We start from the raw sequence: 16,376 nt of genomic DNA, 5'->3' as shown, positions 1-16,376 counted from the left end.
ATCTTAGCATGGCTATGTCAAGAGTGGAACAATTGGCTATCATGCCGAAGAGTGGAAGGCAATCTGTCTCAACTATAATATGTGCGCCCATGAAGTACTCCCTGTCACATTTTAATGCAGTTACTACTCCCCAAAGCTCTCTTTTAATTTGAGCATACCTTCTTTTTCGTTCATTAAGAACCTTTGCTCCAAAGCGGTGTCGTATTGCTGCGCATTTGAGGTGTGAAAACCACCCAAAAGTTGTGCATGAGATTTGTTACTTTGTACATACTTAGTTGTTATGTTTGCTCTTTCATTCTATGCCGAAGATGGAGAAGAATAAGGAATTTGGTAGACTGGTAACTTGAGATGCAATCTCATGGGCTACACTTATTTCAAGATATACCGATTATGGAACTTTGCGAGGGAGGAGAGTTGTTGGATCGCATTCTCTCACGGGGCGGAAGATACTCTGAGGAGGATGCAAAGGTTATTGTGGTGCAAATTTTGAACATAGTATCCTTCTGCCACTTGCAAGGTGTTGTTCATCGGGGTCTGAAGCCAGAGAATTTTCTTTTCACAACGAAGGATGAAGCTGCATCAATGAAGGCTATTGATTTTGGTCAATCGGTTTTTGTCAAGCCAGAGGAGAGACTTAATGACATCATGGGAAGTGCCTACTATGTTGCACCTCATACAGCACAGAGGCTGATGTTTGGGAGCATTGCAGTTATTACTTATATTCTTCTTTGTGGAAGTCGGTTTTTTTAAGGGGACTGCAACAGTTCCTTGGGGACAATTTTATGCATGAGATTGACAAAGCAGGGCTTTTGGATTTCAAAGATAAAACCGGGAAAGTTATATTTCGTATAACTAGGGACAGCTTGATGGAGCGCCTTAATACAGATATTAAACAAGCAGTCTTACAGATATCCAAGGATTGCAGAAAGGATGACTATCGTAAATTCTCATGGAGAAAAGCTGGCGGGAATTTTGCATGAAACTGGCAGACAAGAACTTGTTATCCTTTGCCATGGTCTAAATTCCTCAAAGGATTGTGAACTCCATGCCAATATCACATTCATGCTAGTTGAAGCAGGCCTAACAGTTTTCAGATTCGACTTCTCAGGGAACGGAGAAAGTGAGGGTGAATTTCAATTTGGCAACTATTCTAAAGAAGTGGAGGACCTTCGTTCTGTGGTAGCTCATTGGATGTAGCAGGGGGGGGCGTATTGTGAAAGCTATAATTGGGCACAGCAAAGGTGGGAGTATTGTGCTACTGTATGGATCCAAGTACCATGATGTACATAAAATAGTAAATGCTAGCGGCCGGTTAAATACAAAGGAGGGAAATCCGAAAAGGGAGGGAAGCAAAAACGAAGACGACAAAGCTAATCAAAGGAGCATTAAGCCAAGAAAAGGAGGAAGATAAAAAAAGAGGAAAGGAGCAGAAAAGCAGACGAATGGGGGGGGAGTTGTTGCTCTGGGGAGATGTGCTATGGAAAATTAAAAAAAACTGTCGACAGGTCACAAAGTTATTGGATCCTTATGGACTTCAGAACAGTCTACGATTTAGATCCTCTACCCCAGTAATTCAGCATCAAGGAATGGGTATGCCATCGCCTTTCTGAAAGTCACGTTTTGGAATGCCTCTCGGAGTTTGTTGATGTGTCGGCCTCACGAAACCTTCCTGTCATTACTCTCTTGATAACTGATTGTTATGAGAAGACGGAGAGGTGGAGAGATTGAATGTCCAGTGAGAGTTCAAGCTTCAAGGCTGACGACGCAGGAGACCTGAGCTAAGACTGAAGATTGATTGATTGATTGGTCACATCATCCTTCGCAACGCCTTCACCTTATGGACGAAGCCTTGCCGTTCAGACACCTTCTGGAAACTGAAAACCAGGTCGATAGCTGAAGAAGGAGGTCTAATCGCATTTCATGCAATTCACGTATTCTTATTTTCTGTAGAGTTCTTCCTCTCTACCATGTTTCTATGATTGAAAAAGGACCGACTATGATGACGAAGGTTCCAACGCCTTGAGCAAATAAGGCCTTGTCTTCTTCATTGTGGCTTCGTTGCTGCTCATGGCAGCACTCTGGAGGATAGACGTACACTATGCATTCGATCGAAAGATCCTTTCCGAGATGTTGTTCAATCTTAGAGGCAAAGGAGGCATCAGATGAGCTTTGGATTTCATGAAGTGATGCTGCTTGTGATGATGCTCTTGAGGAATTTTATCAAATCTGGATTTTTATTGACCAGAAAGTCCTCTATTTCTGAGGTGAATGTTTGCGACAGAGAGGAGAAGCAATAGAATGAAACATTTTTGACACCCTGCATCTATACATGAAAGGGAAAGAAGGGCAACATTCTGGACTTGGAGTCTGCGGACTGAACAGGGGCTCTTTGCCAGCAGTTTAGAGTGAAAGTCATGCTCAATTCTTCTACTTGAAATTCTTACTCAAATCATGTTAAGAGCAAGGAGAGTTCAGCTTGATACTCTGATTTTATGACTTGCTTAAACCTTCACATCTTGCTTGTAAGAGTGTATTTCATATAGCACTGGAGTTCCCTCCGTCACAATGAAGATTTTCTATAGGGTTCAGAACTTTTCAAAGGATTCTCAAAGGCCATGGATGTGAATATAGACAATAATTACCTGTCTGAATCAAAAGAACAAGCTGTTATAACAGAGTTCAGCTTCTCTGATGTAAAAGAGGGAGTTGTTAAGCTAATAATTTGTTTGTCTCATCAGTCTTCTGAAGAGTTGTTGGAATGTAAATATGATCCTTTGTGGAGGCCGCCACTATTGACCTTCTATCCTGAAATTATTCAAAGTCCTCTGTGGTCGCGACTTTGCTTTTGAAAACCCTTCGACATCTTTGGTGAACCCGACGTGAAAGCGTCGCAGAAATTTCAGGATGGGAGATACTTCAGCCTCTATTTCAGCTTCCTCTACAACTCCTGTTGCCTCTACTTCAGCTCCATCAATGACTGCTGCGTCAAGTACTTCAACGGAGGATCTAAAACAGATTTTGCAGAATATGTCCATGTATATGCAGCTCCAAAATCAGCAAACACAAATGTATATGCAGCAGCAACAACAATTGCATCAACAGCAGTTGTCTCAACAAAGGCAACTCTATTCGGAGCAGGAGAATGCAAACAGTGCGACTAAGGCTATTGAAGCAGTTGAGAGTGAGAAGAAGCTATTTGACGGGCGTAATATTTCAGCATATTTGAAGACATATGAGATCAAGATGGGGTTTTTTGGAGTTCCTGCTGGACTTATGAGTAAGTACTTCCTTCGTCTTGTCACACCTACTTTGAGAACAAAAGTGACTGATTTGTTTATTCAAAATACACATTGGCAAGATTTTAAGAAGGCTCTTAAAGAAGAATATTTCCTTGAGGACTTTGGTATGGCTACTCGGCGGTCATTCCGAGAGTGGGTCTACATGCCAAACAAAGGTCTTGCTGCTTCGGAGTTGATTCGGGAATTTGAAGAAAGGTATAGTCAGCTTGATGCCATTGAACAAAGAGCATTGGATGTTGAAAAAGTTGAGCTTTTCTTGCAAGCTGCAGATCCTGCTCTTCAAGAAGAATTGGGTGAGCTTCTTGAAGATCGCACAAAGCCTATGGGTCTTAAAACTGATTGGCAGGATGCTCAGGATGCAGTCTCGACTTTGACCAAGAGGAGGATATGGAAGACTCGCCTACAGAATGGTTCCATGACACCTACACCATCATCTGCTCCTATGCCTACTTCTATTCCTGTTATTTCTTCTCCTCCTCAGCCAGTTTCTTGGCCTATGCCAGTGCCTACTGTTTCTACTCCACCTATTCCTCCTGTTCCACGACCGATGCCTACACCTTCTGCTCCAAAACCATCCGCTCCATCGGTGCCTACTTCTCTTGATGACATAATCAAAGGTATCACAGATTTGACACTTGAGTCAGTCAAAGCGGAGTTGGTGGGTAAGTTGAAGGAGCAGTTTGCTTCGACTGTGCCTACTACTTCTTCCAGTGCTCCTACTGTACCTAGGAGTACTCCTAGTGCTCCTAGGAGAGATCGGAGATGTATTTGGTGTGATAGTACGGAGCATCAGCATTGCAGGGATTGTGACTCTTTCCAGGATGCAAGGAGGCAGAATTTGGTATATTGGGGGCAAGATGGTAAGATTTGGTTGACTGAGACAGGAGCTCCACTTGCTACCAACTTTGGTAAAGGTGGAATGAAGAAGTTAGTGGAGGACATGGCTGTGCGTACTTCTTATGTGGCAGCTAGAGGTGATGCTTCTGCATATGGAGTACAGATTGTGGCAGCTAGAGGTGATGCTTCTGCATATGGAGTACAGATTGAGAAGGGATCGGAGACTCAGTCCGCACTATGGACTTATGCTATGGAGACTGCAAACAAGGGGAAAATTCAGCAAACTGTTTTGACTAGCACAGGCTCTAGCATCAGATCAGAGACAAGATGGGACTCGCCTGTTGACAGGTATTCTATTTATGCTTATTTGGCTAAATCTCATGGTGCAGATGTATTTGTTGAGGAGAAGCGTAAGAGGGATGAAGACAATCCAAGTGCAGCTAAGAAGACTAGAGGGGGTGAGTTTGTTACTCCACCTACTGCAGGACCGTCTTCATGATCAGGGCCAGATCGACAGATGGAGGATGCTCAAAAGAGGGAAAAGAGGCAAGAGCCTAGAGAGAGAAAGCAGCCAGGATTCAGATTGATGTCCGATATTGAGACATCTACAGACATGAAGAAAATCTTTAATGATAAGATACTTGGCAGTGAGGTGACTTTCACTATTTCCGAGATTTTGGGCATCTCAAAAAGAGAGTTTCAAGATCAGTTTCAGGAGGTCCTGAAGAGGAAAAGACATGCATTGGCTACCACTGATACACAGGGAGTTTTGATTGGAGAGTTGGATGAGGATGATGATGAGGTTATGGTTGATAATGCTTCTGTTTTGCCGCAGGTAGAGAAGAGGGTTCAGCCTATGCATTATGCTGAAATTGATGAGCCTGTTTTGATACCACGTAGTCACTTTTCGCGGAGCCATTGGGCTAGGGCAACTACAGAGACGATGGTAAAGATTGGAGAGAAACAGGTGCCTTATGTTGCATTGGTTGATCATGGTTCAGAGATTAATCTCATTGTTCGTGGAGTTTATGAGAGTAACAGATGGCTTATGGATGTAGAGCATGGGTGGCGTATGAGAGCCGCCAATAACACTGCAGGTGATTTATATGCTGCTTGCCCTAGTGTCAGGGTTTCTATTGGTGATGTAGAGGAGGATTTTCATTTCTTTGTGCAGGATTCATGCTCTTATCCCATAATTCTTGGACAGCCATTCATTACAGAGATGCGCATGGAAACAAAGGTCATGGATGATGGATCTGCTTATGCACGGATTCGCAGTAAGGATGGTATGAGAGCAATTCAGTTTATGACTGTATGTGTGAACCATGTTAGAAACAGGGATACTCTCAGAGATGCACCCTTGCCCACTGTGAGGGATTCGGGTTTTCATTAGGTACCGCCGTTTCGCGAGACGACGGTGGTACAGAGCAGAGGAGATTGGAGTTCTCGCCTCCTGGCAGCAGCAGTGTTTTCTCCTCCGGTTATGTTGGGATTTCAGCAAACAGTTCGATGAGCTATCAGAAGACTTCTAGATTGTCTAGAGCTGCCAGGCAGTATATATGCAGGAAGGAGAAAAATTTGAAAAATGCAGGAATTTTGGAGGATGATGAGCACATAGATGGTATGTATGACAGTGTGATTTGTGCAGATACGATGACAGAGATGGGAGATATGCTGAAAACTGATATGCTGAATTGTCATGGTAATGTATTAGTGCAGTCCCTGGACATGTTTCATGAAATTGCAGATTTTATGTCACAGATTGAGTCAGAGGCTGAGGTAACTCAGCAAAGAGTGTTGAGTGCTGAAGAAATTCAGCAAACAGAGTTTCCAGCTGGTTATGATCAGCTTTCAGAGAGACAGAGGGCTGAAAATTTTCAGCCAACAGAGTTTACTGCTGAAATATTTCAGCATTCAGAGTTTGGGGCTGTTTCTATGCAGTCCATAGAGCAGAGGGCTGAGAATATTCAGCCATTGGAGTGCAGAATTGCTGATTTACAGCAAGGTTTATGTAATGCAGAAGAGCATAATGAAGCCAGGGTTGACACGAAATACAAAACTGTGGATAAGAAGGTGAAGCCGGTTGCTGTACCGCTTCCACCTGACAGTGATCAGCAAATAGAAAGGGCTGCTAAACAGCAAATTTTGAGGAATCCGGAGCATATTGGTCATAAATTTTCAGCAGAGACACTTGCTGAATTGAAAATTGGAAATGGTGATTTCTTGTTACCCATAGAGAAGCAATGCTTTCAGGATATGCTTGAGCGTCATGGAAGGGGATTTGCTTTTGTCCCACATGAGATTGGATGTGTGAATCCTGATATTGTTGCTCCTATGGTCATCTTTACTATTCCTCATATCCCATGGAATCTCCGACCTATTCCAGTGCCTAAAGCACACTTGCCAAAGTTGATTGATTTGTTGAATGAGAAAATCAGGATGGGAATCCTTGAGCCTTCATCTGCACCATACTCAAACAGGTGGTTTACAGTTCCAAAGAAGAATGGTACTCTTCGATTTATTCAGGACATGCAGCCAGTGAACAGAGTTACTATCAGGAATGTTGGTATTGGTCCAGTTGTGGATGAGTTTGCAGAGGCATTTGCTGGACGTGCCATCTATTCTTTGGGTGATTTGTATTCAGGTTATGATCAGTTTCAGCTGGCTTTGGAAAGCAGGGACATAACCACCATGAGAACTCCTATTGGGCTTGTGAGGATGTGTACCTTGCCTCAAGGTGCCACTAATTCTGTTGCGCATATGATGAATGCCATGCATAAGGTCCTTCGTGATTACATACCTCAGCTTACTATGCCTTTCTTGGATGATGTGCCTATTAAGGGGTGTGCAGAAGAAGAGAAGAATGAGAGCCTAAATGAGCAGGGATGCAGATACTTCGTGGCTGATCATATTTCAGCATGTGAGAAGATTTTGGCCAGGTTAGAAGAAGTGAACTTGACACTTTCAGGGCAAAAATCTGTTTTTGGAGTGAATGAGGTTGTCATTGTTGGGCATATGTGTGGATATTATGGCAGGAAACCCTCACCTGATAAGGTGAATGCTATAGGCAAGATTGCAGAGTATTGTTCTACCACTTCTGAGGTACGAAGATTCATTGGTGCTTGTGTGTTTTATATGATTTGGATACCTCATTTTGCACACATTGCAGATTGTTTGTATCAGCTGCTTCGAAAGGGGCAGAAATTCTATTGGAATGAGAGCCACACTAGAGCCATGCGGAAATTGAAGAAGTTATTGCAGAATGCTCCTACTCTTAGAAAAGCGGATTATAATTGTGATAGGCCTATTGTATTGACAGTTGACACTAGTCCAATTGGCATAGGTTGGGCTGTGGGTCAAGATGATGCAGATGGAAATAGGTATGCTATTCGGTTTGGGGCGAAAGTCCTAAACGAGAGACAGAGGAGATATCCGCAAATCAAGAGGGAGTTATTGGGGATTGTCACGACTCTCAAATGTGACAAGGAGTACTTTATTGGAGCTTCAGTTGTGGTAGAGACAGATTGTTTGCCATTAATTGGTATGATCACGAGTTGCTCTACTCCGGATATAGCCATGTTGAGATGGATTGCATACATCAAGTCATTAAATCCAGAATTTAAACACATAGCAGGGAAGGATAATCCAGTTGCAGATATGTTGTCTAGAGCCAGATATGATGATGAGGAGACTCTACTTGCAGAAGAGGATGATGCAGAAATTTCAGCCACTATGGTTGATCATATTTGTCATGTCTATGATATTGTGGCTTTCACAGAAGAGCTCTATGTTGGAGATTGGTTGCAGATTGGCAGGTACCTTAGTACACTAAGCAAAAGAGATGAATGGACAGATGAAGAGTTTAAGAAGATCAGAAGGAAAGCCTATGGTTATTTTCTCAAGGATGGATTTCTTTGGAAGCATCCGAAGAAAAGAGGCGGATTACCTTTGCGGGTTGTCTGCGATAGAGAGACACAGTTACAGGTGATGAGGGAGTTTCATGAGAGTCCTTGGGCTGGTCATAGAGGAGTATGGGCTACTTATGAGAAAATCAGGGAGAAATATTGGTGGAAAGGCATGTACAGAGATGTTTCTCACTTTGTTGAGACTTGCAGAGACTGCCAGATGTATTCAGTAGTGCGTCATAGAGATGAGCTTCATCCGACCTATCCGCTATGCATTCATTATAAGTGGGTAGTTGATTTGGTTACCATGCCTATGGGTCTATGGCAGATGAGGTACATTGTTTTGGCTAGAGAGGATCTTACCAATCATGTTGAGGGCAGATCTTTGAGAACGAAGACCACTAGTGCAGTGTGTAAGTTCTTATTGGAGGAAATTTTCTGCAGGTATGGTTGTGTGGGTAAGATCACTGCGGATCGTGGTGAATTGGATGCAGATGAAGCTAGGGAGTTTTTCTCTCAGCTAGGAATCAAATTGGCTCTAACCACAGCATACAATCCAGAGGGAAATGGAAAGAGTGAAAGAGGGCATCCGCCAATAGTGAAAGCATTAGCCAAAGCATGCAGAGGACGAATTGGAGAATGGCCGAGACTTCTACCATTTGCTTTGTGGGCTGATCGTACGACCCATAGTGTTACCACAGGATATATGCCTGCAGAGTTGATGTATGGTCAGAAACATGTTATGCCGATTGAGACTTGTGCTTTGACTTGGTCAGTTTTACCTTGGCAGGAGGATTTGACGAGAGAGGAGCTCTTAGCTCTTCAGATTCGACAGTTGGAGAGGAGACCTGAGGATATTCAGCTAGCTATTGACAGGTTGAAAGTTGCTAGACTAAGGAACAAGGACAGGTTTGATAGCAGGCATCGCTTGCGGCCTAGAGCAATAGAAGAGGGAGATTGGGTATTGGTCTTTGATAGCAGCCTTGAAAATCAGCATACTGCACTTCGAAAGATGGTGAAAAGATGGTTTGGGCCATACATAGTCAGACATGTCTTTGATAATGCAACATATGAGCTGACAGAATTGGATGGAACAGTGCTTAGAGTGCCTATTGCTGGAAAAAGAATCAAGATTTTCAAGAAAAGGGATGATGAGGATTATGCATTGGAAGAATTTTCGAGAAAAGAGCAACGACAAGAAACTCCAATGGAAGAGACAGATGATATGGCTGGATATCTTGTTGATCTACCGGTAATGCATAACGAAGAGATTGATTTGTTTGTGGATCTTGATGATAATGATCATGGGTAGTTGGCCCATCCGGAGGATGCGCAGGATTAGAGGGGGTGGATGTCGTATTGCTGCGCATTTGAGGTGTGAAAACCACCCAAAAGTTGTGCATGAGATTTGTTACTTTGTACATACTTAGTTGTTATGTTTGCTCTTTCATTCTATGCCGAAGATGGAGAAGAATAAGGAATTTGGTAGACTGGTAACTTGAGATGCAATCTCATGGGCTACACTTATTTCAAGATATATCGATTATGGAACTTTGCAAGGAAGGAGAGTTGTTGGATCGCATTCTCTCACAGGGCGGAAGATACTCTGAGGAGGATGCAAAGGTTATTGTGGTGCAAATTTTGAACATAGTATCCTTCTGCCACTTGCAAGGTGTTGTTCATCGGGGTCTGAAGCCAGAGAATTTTCTTTTCACAACGAAGGATGAAGCTGCATCAATGAAGGCTATTGATTTTGGTCAATCGGTTTTTGTCAAGCCAGAGGAGAGACTTAATGACATCATGGGAAGTGCCTACTATGTTGCACCTCATACAGCACAGAGGCTGATGTTTGGGAGCATTGCAGTTATTACTTATATTCTTCTTTGTGGAAGTCGGTTTTTTTAAGGGGACTGCAACAGTTCCTTGGGGACAATTTTATGCATGAGATTGACAAAGCAGGGTTTTTGGATTTCAAAGATAAAACCGAGAAAGTTATATTTCGTATAACTAGGGACAGCTTGATGGAGTGCCTTAATACAGATATTAAACAAGCAGTCTTACAGATATCCAAGGATTGCAGAAAGGATGACTATCGTAAATTCTCATGGAGAAAAGCTGGCGGGAATTTTGCATGAGACTGGCAGACAAGAACTTGTTATCCTTTGCCATGGTCTAAATTCCTCAAAGGATTGTGAACTCCATGCCAATATCACATTCATGCTAGTTGAAGCAGGCCTAACAGTTTTCAGATTCGACTTCTCAGGCAACGGAGAAAGTGAGGGTGAATTTCAATTTGGCAACTATTCTAAAGAAGTGGAGGACCTTCGTTCTGTGGTAGCTCATTGGATGCAGCAGGGGGGGGCGTATTGTGAAAGCTATAATTGGGCACAGCAAAGGTGGGAGTACTGTGCTACTGTATGGATCCAAGTACCATGATGTACATAAAATAGTAAATGCTAGCGGCCGGTTAAATACAAAGGAGGGAAATCCGAAAAGGGAGGGAAGCAAAAACGAAGACGACAAAGCTAATCAAAGGAGCATTAAGCCAAGAAAAGGAGGAAGATAAAAAAAGAGGAAAGGAGCAGAAAAGCAGACGAATGGGGGGGGAGTTGTTGCTCTGGGGAGATGTGCTATGGAAAATTAAAAAAAACTGTCGACAGGTCACAAAGTTATTGGATCCTTATGGACTTCAGAACAGTCTACGATTTAGATCCTCTACCCCAGTAATTCAGCATCAAGGAATGGGTATGCCATCGCCTTTCTGAAAGTCACGTTTTGGAATGCCTCTCGGAGTTTGTTGATGTGTCGGCCTCACGAAACCTTCCTGTCATTACTCTCTTGATAACTGATTGTTATGAGAAGACGGAGAGGTGGAGAGATTGAATGTCCAGTGAGAGTTCAAGCTTCAAGGCTGACGACGCAGGAGACCTGAGCTAAGACTGAAGATTGATTGATTGATTGGTCACATCATCCTTCGCAACGCCTTCACCTTATGGACGAAGCCTTGCCGTTCAGACACCTTCTGGAAACTGAAAACCAGGTCGATAGCTGAAGAAGGAGGTCTAATCGCATTTCACGCAATTCACGTATTCTTATTTTCTGTAGAGTTCTTCCTCTCTACCATGTTTCTATGATTGAAAAAGGACCGACTATGATGACGAAGGTTTCAACGCCTTGAGCAAATAAGGCCTTGTCTTCTTCATTGTGGCTTCGTTGCTGCTCATGGCAGCACTCTGGAGGATAGACGTACACTATGCATTCGATCGAAAGATCCTTTCCGAGATGTTGTTCAATCTTAGAGGCAAAGGAGGCATCAGATGAGCTTTGGATTTCATGAAGTGATGCTGCTTGTGATGATGCTCTTGAGGAATTTTATCAAATCTGGATTTTTATTGACCAGAAAGTCCTCTGTTTCTGAGGTGAATGTTTGCGACAGAGAGGAGAAGCAATAGAATGAAACATTTTTGACACCCTGCATCTATACGTGAAAGGGAAAGAAGGGCAACATTCTGGACTTGGAGTCTGCGGACTGAACAGGGGCTCTCTGCCAGCAGTTTAGAGTGAAAGTCATGCTCAATTCTTCTACTTGAAATTCTTACTCAAATCATGTTAAGAGCAAGGAGAGTTCAGCTTGATACTCTGATTTTATGACTTGCTTAAACCTTCACATCTTGCTTGTAAGAGTGTATTTCATATAGCACTGGAGTTCCCTCCGTCACAATGAAGATTTTCTATAGGGTTCAGAACTTTTCAAAGGATTCTCAAAGGCCATGGATGTGAATATAGACAATAATTACCTGTCTGAATCAAAAGAACAAGCTGTTATAACAGAGTTCAGCTTCTCTGATGTAAAAGAGGGAGTTGTTAAGCTAATAATTTGTTTGTCTCATCAGTCTTCTGAAGAGTTGTTGGAATGTAAATATGATCCTTTGTGGAGGCCGCCACTATTGACCTTCTATCCTGAAATTATTCAAAGTCCTCTGTGGTCGCGACTTTGCTTTTGAAAACCCTTCGACAGCGGATCACATATCTATTGCCTTCAAGGTCGTCTTGACCAACTGCCCATCCTATTCCAATAGGACTTGTGTCCACTGTGAGTATAATGGACTGTCCATTAGAGTAGTTAGCCCTCTTTAAAGTGGGAGCCAAAGTCAGCATTTTCTTGAGTTTCCGAATAGCTTGAGTGTGTTCTTTTGTCCATAGAAACCTTTGGCCCTTTCTTAGGAGTTGATAAAGACTTTCAGCAACATGAGCAAAATGTGGTATCCAAATAAGGTAGAAGACACATGCACCAAGAAATCTTCTCACTTCTGAAACATTTGTACATTCTTCTTGCATTTTGATGATTGCATTTATTTTAGATGGAGAAGGCTTTCGGCCATATGGTCTGTTGAGATATCGAGCTCCACTCGTGATATGCCAGGGTGACCGTTGTGCATTTATATCACCGACTTGTCAGTTGTTGCAGATGCGGTTGGTACACCGCCCATGAATAATAGCTACATGATAGCTATCCTTATCTACTCTAGTTCATGGCTCAGTTAGTATGCCACCTTAGTTAGTTGAGTTTGGTTTGAGACCCATATATAGGGTTCTTCTATTTCTATGTACTAGAGTTCTTTTTGGCTTACACAACTAAGAAGAGGAAAACTGTTTTCAGCCTCCACCTCTGTGTGTATTCCCCCATTGTGCAAGCAAGAAAGCTACAAGTGAGACTCCTTCCTTCTCTCCCACAATCTTGACATGGTATCAGAGCCTTGTTCGTGGTAAGGAGCTCAAGAAAGCAAGCCAAGCTCACGGTGTTCTGGTAAGAGGAGCAGTGTTGCTTTCATTTTCTATTTTGGGAGCAGATCTCTACAGACAGCATAGCCGGAAATTGCAAGAGTGCATTGTCTCAGGTTGAGACGCCCTTCGCGGTGAAGCAAGAGGGCAGTATATGCTGCGGGTGAGGGCTTTAGCCCTCAGCGACCTTGTTTTTTTGATTTGAGGCCATTTCAGGGCCTGTTTTGGAGGCGGAAGTTTTCTGCACGCACTCAGGAAAAGGCCCAGTTTTATGCTGTGCGACCACTGTTCTACAGGTCGGTGAAAAGTTACTGTAGAAATTGCATCGTATGCTTGTGTGCAGAGACATTGGGAGTTACAGAATCATCCTTGTTGCCTGTTGATGCAAAATCGTCACTAGGAAGTGACTGTGTGGTCAAATACCACTTTCACCAGTTTTGCAGATTAGCCCTTGTGAGGCTGAAGCTGTGTTCTTTGCAGTGACAGAACTTTTTGCAGTGTTCTGTAATGGCGTCTGATTCTCTCTCACAGATTGTCACTGAAAAGCTTGATAAGAACAACTTCCAAGCATGGAAGTTTAGAATGACGAATTTCCTTATGGGAAAAGGATATTGGGAATTTGTTGCAAGAAATGAAGAAGAACCAGTTCTTCCTGATGTTCCCAATCAACAGCAAATGCAGGCATTTAAAGCATGGCATGAGAGAGCCAAGAAAGTTATGTATTGGCTGTCTATCAGTATTTCAGACTCTATGATTGTGCATATTCAGGATGCAAGTACGCCAAAGGAGGCATGGGATACTTTGTCAAAAATGTATAGCACAAATACTCAAGCTAGAAAAATGCAGCTCAAGCAAGAGTTGCATAATGTGCAAAGAGATAATATGAGCATCAATGACTACCACATGAAGGTAAAGAAGATTGCAGATGCACTTGCTTCCATTGGGTCGCCAGTGGAAGATGATGATTTAGTTTCTGTGACCTTGAATGGTCTAGGAAAGGATTATGCACAGTTTCAAACATCCATTTCCGTCCGTGAAAGATTTCCTAATTTTGAGGAGTTGATTGCTCTTCTAATTTCTGAGGAGCAGAGAAATGGTGGTGCATCTTCTTCAGGAGGAACTTCAAAAGAAGCTGTCTTCTACTCAAATGCTGGAAGAGGTAGAGACAGAGGTAGAGGAGGCCGATCTGGAGGCCGTGGTAGAAATCAGAATATGCAAAAACTCAAGAAAACCAGTCCTATGGAGGAGGACGTGGTAACTCTAGAGGTAGGGGGAGCCAAAGAGGTCGTGGTGGATGGCAAAGAGGGCAAAATGCAAACAGCAATGTTGAATGCTACTACTATGGTAAAATGGGTCATATGGCTAAAGACTGCTATAAAAAGCAGAATGACATCATGAATGGAAAATTGCAACAAGGGAATTATGCATCTTCTAGTAGACAGGGTGATGACAGAAATGAGCATTTGTTCATGGTGCAGCATATGAACAATTCTGTGACAAGTGCAGAAGAAAGCAACGATGTATGGTATGTTGACTCAGGTGCATCAAACCACATGACAGGTCATGCAGAATGGATGGAGGATGCAAGGAAAATGGAAAAACCAGGATTTGTGGAGATTGGTAATGATACTGCACATCCTATTGTGCAGATTGGAAAAATTCCTTTGTCTATGCAAGATGGGAAAAAGAAATACTTGTCCGATGTATTTCATGTCCCGAATATCACCAAGAATCTGGTTTCTGTTGGTCAAATGGTTGAGCAGGGCTTGCAGGTCAGATTTAATCCTCATGGATGTTTTGTTGAGGATATGAAAAATAAAGGTCGCTTGATAGCAAAAGGAAAGAAGAAGGGCAGAATGTTTACGTTGGATGCAGACATGTCTGAATTGAGTGCAACAATGTTTGCACATGGGACCGGTGTAGTTGCAGATATTGATATCTGGCATAAACGCATTGGTCATGTTAATGTACAGCGACTTAAATCAATGCAGGCCCAAATATTGTTGTAGGATTGCCTAAATTCAAGGTTACAGAAATGCATAAGGTATGTGAAGCCTGCCAATTTGGAAAACAGGCAAGGAAACCATTTCCTAGACATGTTCAAGAGAGTAAGAAGCCATTGGAATTAATCCACTCTGATGTGTGGACTACTAAAGCTGCATCTCTTGGAGCCTGTCATTATTTTGTCACTTTTATTGATGACTATAGCAGAAAATTTTGGGTGTATTTTATGAAAAAGAAAAGTGAAGTTTTTGGGCATTTCAAAACTCTTAAAGCTATGGTTGAAAAAGAAACAGGTCTGCAAATAAAATGCCTAAGGTCAGATGGAGGGGGAGAGTACCTCTCAAATGAGTTTGCAAGGTTCTTGCAGGAGCATGGCATAAAGCAGTAATATTCATGCAGTCATACCCCACAGCAAAATGGAATTGCAGAAAGAAAAAACAGGCATATTGGAGAGGTTTCTCGTGCCATGCTCAATGAAAAAGATCTGCCAGATTTTTATTGGGCTGAAGCAGTTGCTACAGCAGTCTACATAATGAACAGGACTCCCACTGCAGCAATACATGGAATGACTCCAGAGGAGAGGTATACTGGTAGGAAACCAGATATTTCTCATTTGAAAATTTTTGGTTGCCTTGCCTATGTACATGTGCCACATGAGTTGAGATCCAAGTTGGATCCAAAAGCTGAGAAGTGCATCTTTATTGGTTATTCTCTGCAGCAAAAAGGGTATAGATGCTATAACCCTTCTACTCGTAAGTTTACAGTGAGCAGAGATGTTGTTTTTGATGAGATGAGTAGCTGGTATAAACCAGTTAATGTGATTGATGATATAGATGCATAAAATGGTAATGCTGCACAGAATTCACAGCAGCAGTCACAAAATATTAGTGGACCTGGAGTGTCATCTAGCAGTGGTTCATATTCTTCGCTATGGACAGGCAGATTGAGATCAGGAGAATCTTCTCAAAGCAATGCAGATAGTGGTATGCAGGTATCACAAAAAGGAAAAGAGAAGGTTGATCAGCCTATGTTTGATGTGAATGCAGGTCACTCTTATGTGGATGGTGAATCCAGTGGCTCAGCACAGAGCATTGATGATGAGTTGGGTATTCCTTCTATTGTTACACCTGGAGTAAGGAAGACCAGGGATGTTTTGAGAGCACCTGGGAGTGAACCTACTTTGCGCAGGTCTACGAGAGCTAGGTATCCTGTGGATAGGCTTAAATATGATGGATTTACAGCCATTCACTATGCATATATGGTCAAAGTAATACAGGAACCAGAACCCACTTCTTTTGAGCAAGCCATGGGAAAAGAAAAATGGGAGAAAGCCATGGATGAAGAAATGGATGCCTTGGAAGCAAATGCTACATGGGAATTGGTACCTTTGCCTAAAGGTAAGAATGCAATTGGCTATAAGTGGGTTTATAAGGTGAAGCACAATGCATATGGTTCCGTGAACAGATACAAGGCAAGATTAGTAGTCAAGGGGTATGCACAAATATATGGCATTGACTATGAAGAAACATTCAGTCCGGTTGCAAGGATG

The 16,376-nt window shown here is 42.5% G+C and overlaps 1 pseudogene; it reads left to right on the top strand.

Moving 5' to 3' along the window:
• Positions 1-390: 390 nt before the first annotated feature.
• LOC148013237 (uncharacterized) lies at positions 391-10,176 on the top strand (annotated as a pseudogene).
• The last annotated feature ends 6,200 nt before the right edge of the window (positions 10,177-16,376 follow it).

The sequence above is a fragment of the Lygodium microphyllum genome, chromosome 26 (genome assembly GCF_053477565.2).
Source record: "Lygodium microphyllum isolate KBCC chromosome 26, Lygodium_microphyllum_v1.1.10, whole genome shotgun sequence".
In the NCBI taxonomy this organism is placed as follows: domain Eukaryota; kingdom Viridiplantae; phylum Streptophyta; class Polypodiopsida; order Schizaeales; family Lygodiaceae; genus Lygodium; species Lygodium microphyllum.
The sequence above is the reverse complement of the archived record's forward strand: the minus strand, read 5'-3'. Positions and strand labels throughout refer to the sequence as shown.